Source organism: Mytilus californianus, unplaced genomic scaffold (genome assembly GCF_021869535.1).
Source record: "Mytilus californianus isolate M0D057914Y unplaced genomic scaffold, xbMytCali1.0.p SCAF_6, whole genome shotgun sequence".
NCBI classification, from domain to species: Eukaryota; Metazoa; Mollusca; class Bivalvia; order Mytilida; family Mytilidae; genus Mytilus; species Mytilus californianus.
The window spans coordinates 46,494,113-46,510,732 of record NW_026262712.1 but is presented as its reverse complement, the minus strand read 5'-3'; the positions used below and the strand labels follow the sequence as shown (position 1 = coordinate 46,510,732).

At 31.4% G+C, this 16,620-nt stretch overlaps 1 long non-coding RNA gene across 1 annotated transcript; it reads left to right on the top strand.

The window, feature by feature from the left end:
* The first annotated feature begins 5,461 nt into the window (after positions 1 to 5,461).
* On the top strand, positions 5,462 to 10,280 carry LOC127705163 (uncharacterized). Its single transcript, XR_007983732.1, has 3 exons — positions 5,462 to 5,561; positions 7,983 to 8,297; positions 9,385 to 10,280. It is a non-coding gene; the product is annotated as an uncharacterized LOC127705163 (long non-coding RNA).
* The last annotated feature ends 6,340 nt before the right edge of the window (positions 10,281 to 16,620 follow it).

Here is a 16,620-nt window from a genome sequence, read left to right as displayed (position 1 = left end):
AAGTTTATAATGGAACTTTATGCGACTGTTATACAAGCGAGAGGTTTAGCTAGCTAAACAAACCAGGTTTTATCCACTATTTTCTACATAACAAAATGTCTGTACCAAGTCAGAAATTAGACAGTTGTTATCCATCCGTTTGATGTGTTATTGAGCTTTTGATTTTGCCATTTCCTTAGGGACTTTCCATGTAGAATTTTCCTCAGAGTTCGGTATTAAACATGTCTAAATTCTTGTCAACAGTAACATTACTTAATAATTTAATTTTGGATGTTACGTGTCTTCTGATTGGCTGACGTTGTTTTGTTTATCAGCTCATAGACATAATTTAGTCATGTGACCGTGACGTCATCAACGTTTTTTCATGTTTTACTCCGGTTTAAAATGGAATTGATAATTAAATTATAAGAAATAACTGTGATATTTTATCTGTCTATTCGAAATAACATAAAAAATGTGGTGCACACTTTAAAATAACCTGCTACGCGGGTTATTTAATGTGCACCACATTTTTGATGTCATTTCTTCATAGACAGAAAAAATATTACAGTCATTCCTTAAATATCTTAAGTTGTAAAGCGACTGAGGAACTCTTGATTGTCATGTCAGTATTAACCAAGTTTCACTTTTTCTCCTGTCTGATCTACTGTGAACATGTTAAAGATGAAATATGGAAAATAAATATATACAAATTTGGTCGAAATTACCAACTAAGGTAATATATTCCATTTTTTTTTAGTATTTAACACATTATTTAAGTTATTTTACGTTAATAATATGTTGGTTTCTTTGCATAACAGGGAAATATATCAACACACACCAAATTCTTCACACATTGTAGACAAATAAGTTGCAATAAATTTATCCTCAAAATAATAATGATAATACTTATTATCTAAAAAAAATATTACTGACACTTTTTGTGTGTGTATGTCCTTATCTCTATCGATATTCTCTATCCCTTTTGAATTCAATAGTGTCAGTACTTTTAGTAAAACTGTTAGTACCATAGAGTAGTTTCTCTAGCGTTAACTCTTCTACGTCAAGTGGATCAATATTTCTAGTAACATATTCCTTGTTTGTAGAGTAGAGCTACTCTACCATTACAGTTCTATTAACTCAAGAGTATCAATACTGTTCCTTTTTTGAGAAATAAAGGATGCGAATCTTGGACATGTTGTTTCCAGCGTAAGTTTATGATTATGTCAGTTAAAGAAATCTATGATATTTGGTATGCATTTGTTTAAGCATTAGCAAATCTCATTTCCAAGGAGAGTATTTGGCTCTGTCCCTACAGTCGTGATTATGTCAATTAAACAAATCTATGATACTTTATGCATTTGTTTTAGCATTAGCAAATGTCATTTCCAAGGAGAGTATTTGGCTCAGCCCCTACAGTCGTGATTATGTCAGTTAAAGAAATTTATGATTTTTTTTATGCATTTGGTCAATAGCAAATCTCATTTCCAAAGAGAGTATTTGGCTCCGCCCCTTCAGTCGTGATTATGTCATTTAAACAAATCTATGATATTTGTTATTAATTTGTATAAGCATAAGCAAATCTCATTTCCAAGGAGAGTATTTGGCTCTGCCCCTACAGCCGTGATTCAGTCAGTTTAAGAAATCTATGATATTTGTTTAAGCATTTGCAAATCTCATTTCCAAGGGGAGTTTTTGGCTCTGCTCCTACAGTCGTGATTATGTCAGTTAAAGAAATCTATACAAAAGACAAACAACAAGACACAAATTATAACATAGAAAACTTAAGACTGAGCAACAAAAACCTGGGTAAATGTCAGGTGCTACTGTAAATTATATACGATATCTGTTGTGCATTTGTTTAAGCATTAGCAAATCTCATTTCCAAGGAGAGTATTTGGCTCAGCCCCTACAGTCGTGATTATGTCAGTTAAAGGAATCTATGATATTTGTTATGCATTTGTTTAAGCATTAGCAAATCTCATTTCCAAGGAGAGTATTTGGCTCAGCCCCTACAGTCGTGATTCGGTCAGTTAAAGAAATCTACGATATTTGTTATGCATTTGTTTAACCATTAGCAAATCTCATTTCCAAGGAGAGTATTTGGCTCAGCCCCTACAGTCGTGATTATGTCAGTTAAAGAAATCTATGATATTTTTATGCATTTGTTTAATCATTAGCACCTCTCATTTTCAAGGAGAGTATTTGGCTCTGCTTCTACAGTCGTGTTTATTATATTTAGATTTTTGGAATCTGACAAACTTTATGTTTAAAAATTAGTATTTTTAGTCAAAACTGAGAATTTATCATTATATCTCCGAAAATAGGAAACGGGAAAGTTTATAAAATGTTAATTGATATTAACATAAAAGATGAGATGATACGGAAACTGGCAAAATGTCGTAACCATAAACTACTATTTTGAGTTTTTAAGATGTTTATCATGAAATCTCCGAAAACAGGAAGACACCATGTATATAATCATTTAGAAAGGTTAATTATCGAGTGTAATTTAGTAAACCTTCATCTTTGACTTGATAATATGTTAATCCTACTATAATTCGAGTTTTGGGAAAGACGATAATTTGTAGGTTTTCTTTAAGAAGGTTTTAAATGGAATAATACAAACTTTTACCTTGACATCCAAGTTGATTGACAAGAAAACAAATGTTTTTTTAATCTACAATTTATGGAATAATGTGCAAAAATTATTTGCATATACCCATGAGTGCATTTTATTGTTATTAACGATTATTTTAATTTTGCGGTTCATTAAGTTTTCACACATTATCAATACATTTCCGCGTATTCATTTAACAGGTAGACTTAGGCAGAATGCACTTATGTATATAAATACTATTTTATTCTAATATGACACAATAACTTATTATGTACTATCGGATAAAAGACTCATTTCACAGTATATAGGTTACATTCAATCTGTATCTTTGCCATTTAGATAATCCGTACTTGCATGAAAATACAGATATTGGGCTATTAAAATGTGCTGTTACGATCGAAAATTTGAACTTATTTCAAATTAAGGAATATATCTCCCTCAAGCAACACTGAAGTGACAATTATTGTCGAAATATGCATCTGGTGCAGAAAAAAAATGGTATCGTTAATATTATTTAGGACGGTTAATTATCGGGTGTGACTGTTTCTAAGTAGTACTAACCAAGTAAACCTTCTGTAAACTACTCTACTCGTATATATCCTTGTATTTTAGTACCCCAAAACATGTTGTTTTATCAAAATAAACGTCTTTTGTAATATTATTGTAACATATTATCTTTTTAGGATTAATCAATGGTATGTATACACTATTTGTATGATTAGTCTGAAATGCCCAAACCCGATACTGACAATATTCTTTCAATAAATTAAACAAGATACGCCAGAAAAAGTTCTAAAAATACTATGATTGGAAACTGACCACATGATGTACAAAGACACCCCTCCCCTCAGTAGGCACTACGATATAATTTTCATTAAGCAATTTTACACATATGGATATAGTTATCAAAGGTACCAGGATTATAATTTAATACACCAGACGCGCGTTTCGTCTACTTAAGACTCATCAGTGGCGCTCAGATCAAAATAGTTATAAAGATATACACATTTGTTGTATATTTTTCCTTGCGTTTAACTCCCTCTTAATGATGGTTTTATGTGTTTTATTTAAACTTATCAAAATATATCGAATTATAAAAAGAAATTTGCATCTAGATTGAATATACAAATTGTATATCAAAAACGAAATCAACTAAGCTGGTGCGTCTTATTATAAAACTTTCAGGCGTACAAATAAAATCTGATGCACTAATACCGTGTATATCGAACACGGATAGTTTTTGATTGCAGCCTTTTGTACGTGATAGTTTACAATTAACATTGTAGAAATTTAAAGCTTTCTGAAGGGGCTACATATAGAACAAATTATAAAGAAACAACAGTAGTATTTATTTATTTATTTATTTATCTATCTACTTATTTATTTATTTATTTATTTATTTATTTAGTAATTAATTAATTAATTTATTTATTTAATTAATTTATTTATTTATTTATTTATTTATTTATTTATTTATTATATTTATTCATTTATAATTATTTTTTTATCTTTTTATTTTTTTATTTATATATTATTATTTTTTTATTTAGATGAGAAGATGGAACAGACGCAACTTCTAGTAGGACGTGGAAAAGTGCTTGAAAATGACGAAGTTCAGAAGAAAGAAACAAACGTGTAAGCTCAATATCTATAATACTTATTCTTAAATTGTACTTGTAATAAGCATTGATATGAAGCCAACACCATTAAAGGGAAATATTTTTTTATAATAAAAAACATGGACTAGTCAAACCATTAATGACTTGCATACCATATCCTCAAGAAGAAATAAAAAGTGTACATGCATGAATAAAAGCAACAGTAGTATAAACTCTTACAACTACTATCAATAATAAAACGGCTGTCATAGACATGGTAGATTTTGTTTCCTGCAGTAGTGTAATATACTGTTTGAATTAAATATACATAAAAAAGGTGACAGTAGTTTATAACACAATGTTGACGGTTGTACCCTTTTTTGGCATTTTCACTTATTATGTCTGTTTGTTTTGTTCACACATCGTTGTCAATATAATGGAGTTTTATACGACTGTCATATAAGTAAGACATATAGCGATCTACAAAACCAGGTTTTATACACCATTTTCTACATAAGACAATCCATATACCAAGTTAGGAATATGACATTGTTATCAATTCCTTTGATGTGTTTGAGCTTTTCATTTTGCGATATGCTTATTGACTTTCCGTTTATAATTTTCTTCGGAGTTCGGTATTTTTGTTATTTTACTTTTTACCACTGTTTAATATCTCGTATATCGACAACTCAGTAACAACAAAAGACTGAGGGAATCACACAAACTCAAAAGGAAGAAACCCGGTTGCTTTGGCAAGATAAGAGTCTCTTGAGAATTCACACTCAGTCAAAATGTCAAAATCTGGTATAACACATCGTCGATTGAAAAAAACAGATCGTACGACTTACAAGTATCTAAAAATCTAAGACTGCGCAAACATGTCGCTAGTCACTTCAGACACTGACACATCGTATTGGTCAACCAATTAGTGATTTTGACAGTAAAACGTATGTAGTGTCGATTTCAGTCGTTCTTCCTTATAATTCTGCATTCTGCTTTAAACAAGTCTGCATATGTGAGAATAAATCGATATTTTTTGTGTACTTTATAGAAACAGTACTTTGTTATCATTGAACACGTCCTCGTGTCTTACTTTTTCATATGATATACTTATAATAATACTCTATGGGCAAGTTTCAAGGTTAACTTCAGTAAGTGCCACTTGTTTATAATTACAAGAAACAATTTTATTTTCCCCTACACACATTATGCCATTAATGGATTCATATGCAACTTGTTTTTATCATTCAGTAACACTTTTAAATATCTTGATGCAATAACATTATACTATTACATTTGCGTTATACTTGTCATATATTTTTTAAGGACTTTCAAAGATAGTTATGCTGTTGGATTGTTAAAAGGTAAGACCCATTCAATTAAAAACATTATTTTAGTTACTGTTTTTGATTTTGTTGTTGTTGTTGTTGTATTTTATTATTATAAGAGGCATTTTATTCATAGGGGACAATGTCGTAGAAAAACAAATAGTATCTCGTCCCCTCAAACACAGTCTGTAAACACAATAAAAAAAATGAAGAATAAGTAGCACGAACCCATCTAACAACTTAAGCGATCTTGAGTGCTCCGAAATGGTTAAACTACTATGTTTTAAAAAATCGTCTGTTCATACATGCCAAAAACAGTATACAAGTTTTACATATTTCATTCACCCTGGCACGTATGTATAATGCGAAATAATGTTCGACATAAATACAGAAGACTATGAAATTTTTCAAATTAATGTCATTTATTTTTGGTATTTGAATTTTTAAATGAATACAAATAAATGCCTTAAAATGATAATAATGTATCCAATACTATGTTCAAATATTCTTAACAGATGTCACAATTAAGTATTCATTATAAAACTACAATGTTCACTTAAAAAGGGAGTCTATTTACCAGTAAAATACAGACTTTAAAAACAATTCAAACGTTTTCGTTAAGCTGGGGTCACACATTTACGATTTTTACTGCCGTCCTTAACAAGACCATTCCTGATTAAAGTTTGTCGTCCAAATTCAGCCGTTTCCAACCGAATTTGTCCCGATAATCCTGGTCTAAATCGGATTTTAATCCGATTTATATTTTTCTCATGGTACAAGTTGACCGAATATGTCCCAACATCGTCCCGATTCTACCGAATATGATCAGACAGGAATAAGACAGTGACCAGACAGTGAACCAACGCTGACGGAAGATATCCGCTAGAAACTGTCGCCATATTTGGGATGATCAGGTACTGTCGGAACGCAATCCTATGACGGTCTGCTGTACCGCATTTCATACGGCTTTGTCTGGACTCAGTCGTATTGTGTTCTGTAATTGTTGGGACTCTGACGTGAGAATCATTGCCAAATAGCGTATTAGTAACGGGACTATTCCAGAATGGCTTCGGCAAAAATAATTCGCATTCGGCAAGATCTTGATGCAATCTGGACTCAATTGGCAAAAAACAGCAATGTCAAATTTCTCCAGATCATGCACGTTCCACAGTTACAGAAGTCCTGAAAACACAGAATATTGTAACGATTTTAATCCGATACATCAGAATTTGTCACGACATAGTCACAGTTGCAATCCTACTAGAAAAAAAATCAGATGAGTTTCCCCGAATGTTACGGGACGTACCTAAATGTCAGGGTGCTTGGCCGACCCCTCCGTACCATTCCCGATCAGTAGGAATCTGTTACGAACGTATACGACTTCGTTAAGAAAATGTTAGGACATTCCAGATTAATGAGGATAGTTATCCGACTTTTTAACTTTTCGTGTCTTAATGTTATCTGATCTCAAACGGGAGCCACAATCAGCACTGTGTAAACGCCGCATTAGGTGCTATTTCTTGGTCTTGACAATCGGCATCTGTCCAAGTTTCATAACAATCTATAAAGGTTAACAAATGTATCATGTAAAACAGAATTAATCCCAGACTGTCTGTACATGTTAAATGTATAAAACCAAGCCCAACAAAAAAAAAAAAATAATGAAAAAATATATTTTCAAAGGTTTGCTTCAAATCGTTAAATCTGCTGCCAATTTTTTATGAAACTCTATGAAGGTTGGACATAGTAATTGATGTATAACAAACCTTAAACCTAGACTGTTTATATTTGTTAACTGTAAAAAATTAATACATGTGTAAGTCCATTTATCAGTTAAAAACGGAAAAAATAAAATAAATATTTTTTTCAAATTCAGTTCTGGATATGGTATTTTGGTCATCAATAAGCTTCTGTCCGAATTTCATAAATTAAAATGAAGGTTTGACAAAGTTATTGATAACTGAAAAACTTAAACCTTAAAACTTCATTTAAATGTTGACTTAAAATTTTTTTTTTAAAATCCATATATCAGTAAAGTACAGATAATAGAAATAAATATTTTCAAACTTTTGCTCTGAATACTGTCTTCTTGGTCATGATCAAAATTCTGTTTAAATTTCATAACACTCCATGTAGGTTTGACAAAGTAATTGATGTTTAAAAAAATTTAAACCATAGACTGAACCTAAATGTTGACTCCGCCGACGCTATCATCGATGACGACGCCGACGACAGAATCTAGAATCGCTATGTCTCGCTTTTGAGAAATAAATTTTGCAAACTCAACAAAAAGGTAAACACGTATTCATTCATTTATTGGAAACACGTCTAACACATCACGCGGTATTGTACATTCCTGTAAAAGTTAAGTTCCTGTCGTTTGTAGACACTTTATGATTCACACTTGCAATGTATTTTAATATACTCAGTTATATGTAGATTAACATAATGTTTTAGATGACTGCAAGGATGGCATTTACAACATATTGAACGACATTATATTTCATACAGATTTTGATCCGAGCATCGTTGATCACCTTATTTCTAGTTGCGTTTTGACCATTGATGATGGAGAAAATATTATGCAAGCCAATTCGAGAATTGAAAAGAATAGTATACTTTATGACATATTATTTGAAAGACCATATAATTCATTAGCGCCACTTCAGCAAGCATCAATAGACGTCAAAAACATAGAAATACAGTTGATATTGGAGAAAAACGGCTTTGTAGAACAGGAAATAAACTTGCCACCTGTCAAACACTCAGATGGTAGGTAAAAAGGTTTACATTCAAGGCAAACTCAGTAAATTTTTTAATTTGTGCGAGTTTTTTTTATTATTTTCTGCTTTTTCTGAAAGATCCGCCATCAGGAAACTAAAAAAATTTGAAAGCCAAAGATGTATAAATATTTTTATCCGAGGTGAGCTTTTTGAGCAAATTGGACACAAACAAAATATCAAAATCCATCTAAGATCTACTTTGCCGGATGAAGTTGAGATCTTAGTTTCTGAACTGTTTCTAAATATTTCAAAAGCAAATTTAATAACGGTTTGTTATAACTTGTGTGAGTACCGATTACTGACTACACACACACGCACACACATATATATATAGACTGAATGAGAGAGATAAAAAACAGTTTTATCGAACACAAAAGGAATTAGTATTGAACTTCATACTATTTAACTTACACAACTATTTGTTTAGATTTAATAATCGCAATGTACACTTAGCTGCAAAAAAATTCTTAAACAGCATCCGATTTGTACCTGGATAAATGCACGCTCCTGATGAAGCTATTTTGTTTAGTGAAATATTGCGTGAATATAAAAAAAAAGTAACTATTTTTATAACACTCATCAGCGTGTTAAAGTTACATTCATAGGCATTAATATTTACATATATACAATCAGGATAAAACTAGATTATAAACAAATATTCTGATTTGAGCGTTCCCGATGAAGGTAAATCCAGAAATGCGTTTTGTTTTAATTTTTTAACACACTTAAAAAAACATAGCAGTTGTCATCTATTGAATATTTTTTGCGACAGTTCTGTATTTCACAGTTGAGTGCCCGTAAGGATTGTGTAGAATTCAGAAATATTCAAGTAGCTTAGCGATGTCATTTAGTACACGTAATTATATTCATAGGTAATGATATGATAAACGAATAACCCAACATCTCAAAAGACATCCAATGGTTATAAAGAAGACAAAAACATTAAGATGTAGGAAAAGTTAAGAGTTTTGGTCTTATGTTATTTTGATTTTAAGGATTTGGAAGTCGACGTTTGTAATACATGAGGGTGTATTTGATATTTAATTTTGTTATTTATCTTTCTTTCTTCATTGCAGATATCAAGGATGATTCTGTTCGTTTGCAAAAATGTTACAAAATTATAAATGACAATCTTGATAGTAAAGAACCCATCGATAAGCTTGTAGAGTTTGATGTTTTGAGTCTTGAACACATGGAGGAACTAAAAGCCTGTCGTTCACCACGAGAAACAAATAGGAAACTTTTACGTACACTTATGTTCAAATTTAAAGACGGATACCAGAATTTTCTTAATTCGCTAAAGGATGACTGTGTTCATGAAGATCTGGCTGAAAAAATCATGCAAACGGAAGTAACAGAAAAGGATAGACATCTATCAAAAATAGGTAATTGTGTGATGTTTGAAATAACATTTTTGAATTTAAAATGCTGAACATTTTTTTCCATTTGCTTTGCTCTTTTTTGTATTGTTGCAAATGTCAATAAAACAGACAGGTTTGTGGTAAAGGAATTGCATATAATGTAATTGAATTATAAAAGAACACGTTGCAAATATCTAAGTAGAACATACTGCATGACTATTATTGTTACTTCATCTATTTCAAAATATCAATGTCCATCAATATTTCCAAAAACTATTCAGTCGTCATCAGCATCGTTTCTGTAAACGTCGTTTATTGTACTAAGTACAAAACACTTCATCGTTATATATCTAAACGTTTGAAATTCTTAAATTTGTAAAGAGCAAGCGAGCAAAAACATTACAATTGATATAGTTAAAGACCTCTACAGACATATAACAGGATAGCATTTGCTGGAATAGGAAATATTTGACAACTAAAATGTTTATTTACAAACTGTGAACAATAAACAGGTTTATTCCGAAACTATGGAATGTATAACGACTGTGTTTTGTTTAAAATTATTTGACTATGTGTTTTACATTTGTGGATTGCTTTTTCATTGATTGGTAACCCATATATTTTTTTCTTCTTTTTGTTGTTTCTGGCGATTGACATACTCTTCCTAAATATTTACTTTATGATTATCAAATAAAAAATAATTCATTTACCATTTACATGCTTTAATTAAAGGAATCTGTGCAAGAAAGAGAATACATAAAAACAAGCAAATCAAAGGTAAATAAAATTGAGGATCGAAACATAAATATATGTTTTCGTATGACACACTGAATTATAGATGCGACAGAATAAGTACTTTTACCATTCAGAAATACTTCATTCACCAGAATAAAACGTTTTTCACTTTCAGAGTACAAATGCATGAATTTTACATTTATAGATTTCTATTTTCTAATTTATAATACAGCATATCAAATCTACCAGAGAAAAATTATTGCCTTATTAAACCATATCACATGTCTTAATGCAAACGAATTCATTACTTTGAAAAAAACACGAATAAAGGCTAAGCCTATTCTACGAGGAAATTATTGGTATGCCAGATTGATTCGCAATCCGTAGCATTTAACTTCAATTTGATAATGACCTTGGAAACAAAAGAAAAACAGAAAAATGTATTGTACATACAATATAGCCCATAAAGAGGTGACGAAACACGAACAAATAATTTAGTAAAGATGAATGGTGACAGGATTGTATTGTTGACTCAACTCCATCAATCAGTTACGGACTTCATAATTAAGCGTTATTAACCCTCAAGGAAACCCTAATTTGCAAGCTCCTTTTGGACTACCATGTGTGGTCTCGTCCTGAACCTTTGTTGGCTTATAATGTAAATATATTTCAGGTCATATGATTATTATGATAATCGTGTTTGACACTTTAGGTACTTTTTTCAGTGTAAAGTTTCAATTTCTATGTTGCAATACTCCAGCCAATATATGTGTATGGAGTTAATATGATTACGAGTTGATACGATATTACGGGGTTTGCGATGCATATAAAAATTTGATTATAATTGGTGTATGAATACAAACCGAAGGTATTGAATCGAGGTTTCCCAACCGTAAAGTTGAAAACAACACTTCTGGTTATTGAATATTTGTATCACTGAAAACCATGAATATATATTCCAATTGGTGTAATCATAATTCAAAGCTTGTATGTTCTATTAGGACATCACCAAATGCAACTTAGTTTCATGCATTAAATTTAATTCCAACATGACCTAAGCAACACAATATGTGCCAATAGAAGAGTAGGAACTTATGATACTTTAATGCACTTGAAGTAATGCCCTGTTTATCTATAGCTAGGTTCTAGTTACTCATTGTTTACTTATTTATCACGTGTTTTAGTGTACGCCGTTTCATTTTTTAAACCTCTTGACCAATACGGTCTCTATCCATCGGTAGCTTCCTTACATTTTTCACACTACAAAGATGAATCTTTTTATTCACAAATGTAAAATCTGACACAAAATTACTCTCAGGTATATTGTATATGAATCTTAAACAATCATATCACACAAAGCCTTACATCATTATTAACTTTAAAGTTAAACGTCAGGTAAGTTATATAGGATATGATAGGTTTTATATAATTTAAAAATATTCTTTATTCTTCTGATATCATAAAACGGCTGAAATTACTAATAATCAAATCTTAAGTTACTCCTCTTTTATCCTGAATTGTGAAATCTTTAGTTTTTTCGTAGTTCTCTGTGGATTGTTGAAAATAAACTATCAATCTTGTTACAAATAAAACTGTTGAAATATACAGCCGTAGCCTTTTCAATAAAAAAAAGTGTATCTAACTTATAACTGATACACATTTGTTGTTCCACATTTTGAGAGATGTCATTTGTTGCTAGATAAAATACGCCTTTTCGTCTGTTTTAGTTGTCGAAAGACACGTTCGTCGGACAAAGGCACACTTCAAACCTAAGTATGCGAAACTGTATGTTTCTAACACAATGGTTGTTTGACTCTTTTTTTACAGGTAACAAATAGAAAATTATGGAACACAAACGAAACTGTTGATGCCGATATTATAGCATTCAAAATCTCTGTAATAGAAAAGGATAATGGTTTGAAATTTATTTCATGTTTTGCATGCAGATGATCTATTAACATCATTTGTTTATTGAACTATGAAATTTCAAAAATCTAGTTGAAATGCATATACCATGCTTTTTTTCCGAATGATTATCCATTTAATACTAACCTTAGTATTTTACTCTTACTGTTGATACCGAAAATTTAGTACATTTGAAAAGCTATACCATATTGTCACCAGTTTAAGAATTCATTGGTACAGATGGGTGATGCTTGAACTACACTACTGGAACAATGCCCCGTAGATTGGCCGTGAAAATGTCCGTAAAAATGCTGGTGATTTTTACAGTGTTTGTCACGGTTAATTTACGGTTGGCCGTGAAACTTATCCGTGAAAATGCCGTGGAATGACTGTCGTGAAAAGGGTGTGAAAAAGTTTGTGAAAAGGCCGTGAAGAGGTGCCACCTGAAAACTTGGGTGAAAAGACCGTAGAAACCGTGTGAAAAAAAAATGTACACCGTGAAAAAGTCGTGATAATGCACTATGTGCCCATTGTGAAAAGACCGTGAAATGTAAATGTAGTACAGTATTTGTCGTGAAAAGGCCGTGAAAAGGTGCCAACTGAAAACTTGGGTAAAGAGACCGTAGAAACCCTGTGAAAACAAAAATGTACACCGTGAAATAGTCGTGATAAATTATGTGCCCATTGTGAAAAGACCGTGAAATGTACATGTACTACTGTGATAAACAGCCATTCACTGATTGTGAAAACTCCTGTAAAATTTTAAATGTATTTTTCAGGCCATAATTTAACAAAAAATTTAAATGCTGTTTCAATCAAGTGAAGTGAAATGCCTGAAAACCTAGTGTAAACATCTACAGACAACTTATTTAAGTACAATGCAAGTGAGACTATGACAAACCATTTAAAATGCTGTATTTTTTTAGTAATAATTGTGACAAAGAATAAAAATATTAATTTTAATAGAACTGTAGTCATTATGTAAAGAAAACATAAAAGCACACAAATGTCAATGTGATTAAGTAGCTAAAGTCAGCGGTAACATGTATTGTAGAAATTTTGTACATCTCTTGGGTTTGATTTTACCACTTCAGCAATATTTGTCTAATGTAATCCTTCACTTCACTGCCCCTTTGAATAACTATTCCAGAAAAACATTTATAGAAGTTCCTGTTAATTCCCAGGAAATACTTTTAACTGAAAAGCTCTTCTTTCCAACTGGATTCCTGAACTATTTTATATAAAGACTGCTATATCCTTTTGCTCTTCATTCCTAAAATAAATAAAGAAACATTACATATATTATACATGTATATAAAAAAACTATTTATATATTCAAATTAATTTTTGGCATTTATGTACATACATGTACTTAAAACAGCTTCAATATTATTCCATGCAATACAGGACTTCACGGTTAATGACCCCATATTGAATAGGGGGCAGATTTTCATACTGGAGGTGAAAATGGTATGAAAAATACTAAAAAACATCACTGAAACAGAACAGCCACTTGGAAACATGCATAGGTTTTCCCATATTTTCATACCATTTTCCAGAAAATCTGCCCCCTATCCAATATATATGGCATCATTAGTTAACGAAGTTCTGTATTGTTAACTTGTTGTTTTGTATTATTTATTTTTTTTAGATTTTTTTAAAGACTAAAGACACTTTTAAGACAGACTATTAAATTAAAATTTTTCTTTGAAGTAATAATATGTATGGCTAAAGCCAAACTTGTCTAGACTAAGTGGCCGTAATGAGTCACAGCTATTTATTTTACAGGGGGCCAGGGGCGTAGCAACTTTTACTGCAGGCACGTTCGCCATACCAATTATTTTTTAAACACCTCATTGCCATACCAATTATTATTATGATATGGCACAAACCCTTCTAGAAAGGACATTTTGCCGTACAAATATTAAATACTTTCCCTGCTACGCCTCTGATTAATCCTTTTGAACTCTGTGTCCCGACGGCCAAGTCAGAAAATACTTAAATAGCTCCAGACACATTCAAAGGGGGTTACGCCTCTGATTATCAGAGTGAACTCCATTTCAGAGATACTTATTGCTATTATAATCATTTCCAATTATATATGTCTATGTCTATGTCTACGTAGTGTACTGTACATAAATGTCATTTTTATTTATGTGGCAAGTGTGGGGAAAAAGGACCCCCCCCCCCTTTTTTCCCAAAATACATAAACAAAACAAAACCGTAATCGTATTCAAAGGATCCGGTAAGTCTTAGAAAACATTAACCGAAATGATTAAAGGAATCAAGTGCAACAGACTCAAATATAAGTGAATATATCACATGCATGTTTCTGCAAATTCAGTCAAAATCAGTTCAATGGATTCCAGGAAATGCTCACAAACGTCATCAACATTTTGGTGATATGATGCATAAACGAATAAAATATTAATAACTTAACTTACCTCAAACTTGCTGTCACTCGTCTTGCATCTATAAAGTAAATATTAATCGACCTTCGGCGTCTTTCGAATTTCCAACCTAAGTGCGGAAATGTTACTATTACTCTAAAAGAAACACGAATCCGGATACGGTCTGATATTCCGGGAAGTTCTCGTTTTTACATGTTTCGGTTCCAATTAAAATTAATGTTTACATTGTTTATAATAATGTTCAGACGAGAAGCAAAATACTTTTCTTTAAATACAAAATATTTATTTGCACAAAGTCATTATAATTATAACAATGAATGGTTCCATCTAAAAGTCAGTCCTGTACAGTAGTATTGCATATAATAATATTTAAACAGACATATATTTATAATAAAAAATTTATAGGATATTTAGAAAAATGTGAGTGCAAATAATTAGACCATATTACAATAATCACATGGGATGTTTTAAATCTGAATTAGGATAAGAAAAAATTGACATGAAAAAATATCACGGCCTTTTCACTGGTTTCAACAACCAGTAAAAAGGCCGTGATATTTTTTATTCAGCATGAAAGGACAAGTTATCACGGCCTTTTCACGGGATATTGAAATTTCACGGCCTTTTTCTAACAACAAATATTTTTCACGGCCTTTAGAAATATTTTTTTTACAAAAGTCACGGGGTATTTTCACGGGGTTTTCACGGCCCTGTGATATTTCACAGACATTTCACGGCCTTTTCATGGGCTGTTGTTACAGTAGTGCTAAACTCCGGATATGCATTCAAAATTGGATTTTATTTAGCATTACAATTACAAAGATGTTTTAATTGCCTTTGTTTCGTAGCATCAGTTCAGAAAGTTATAATAGACGTGAAATCAACAGTATCCAAAAGTGATCATGACAAGATAACTACAGGTTGTGACTTGATAAAGATAATGGAGGACAACAATATTGGAACAGACGATGAGTACCATGGTCATGTAAAACAATTCATTCAAACTTCGTCGTACACTGCTATACAACGTTTTGTTTCTGTTGATGATTTTCAAACCGATTCAACGACAGATGTGGATTATATATCAAAGGAAGGTATGTTAACTGTGATAGTATTTACACATATTCCCCTCCTTTTTCCAATCATAGTAAGAAGAGAAAAATGAAAATGATCAGAGAACATTTAATTTACACGTACGTAGTCGTTGACCATAAAAGTTTTGATAAAATGCAAAGGAAGGAAATGGTAAAAGGGAAGCTGATTTAATAAATGCCCTCACTCATATTTGATCTCTAAATTTTTTCGTAGTTAAAGAAACAAAGCATAATTTGTGTCTTTATCAGTACTGACATTGACTTGTTTTCCTTAAACATATCTGAATATGTATTGCTATACTGTTAAATATTATGAGCAATTATCATGGTCTTACTACCTATCGATACTGGTAACTTAATTTACATGTCGCCAGGTCATGCTTTTCTTCATAAATGGGCATTGTAGATACCTAGATTTAGGTCACGAAAATATATTATTTTGTTAAGAACCGCATTTGTTTCTTAAAACAAATACAAAAAAAATGATATCATCAAAAATGCTTGATTTTGTTTACATTTTTGGAAGATATATATTTAAACAGGTAGTCGCTTATCCAATAGGAACAACTCGTTCACCCTAAAATAAATTTTATATGTACTCATATGAAACAGAATTCACACAAAACCATCTCAAAGACTAAAACAAAAAAATAAATCCGAAATAAAATAAAATCCATTAATTGCTCCCGTTCTGATTTGTCGCGAATTTCAGAACGGTTTAATTTTAATTAGATTGCAGTTGCCTTGCTATGATATGCAGTGAAAAAAGACACAAATTGATATTCATTTACAAAGGAAGCAATGCA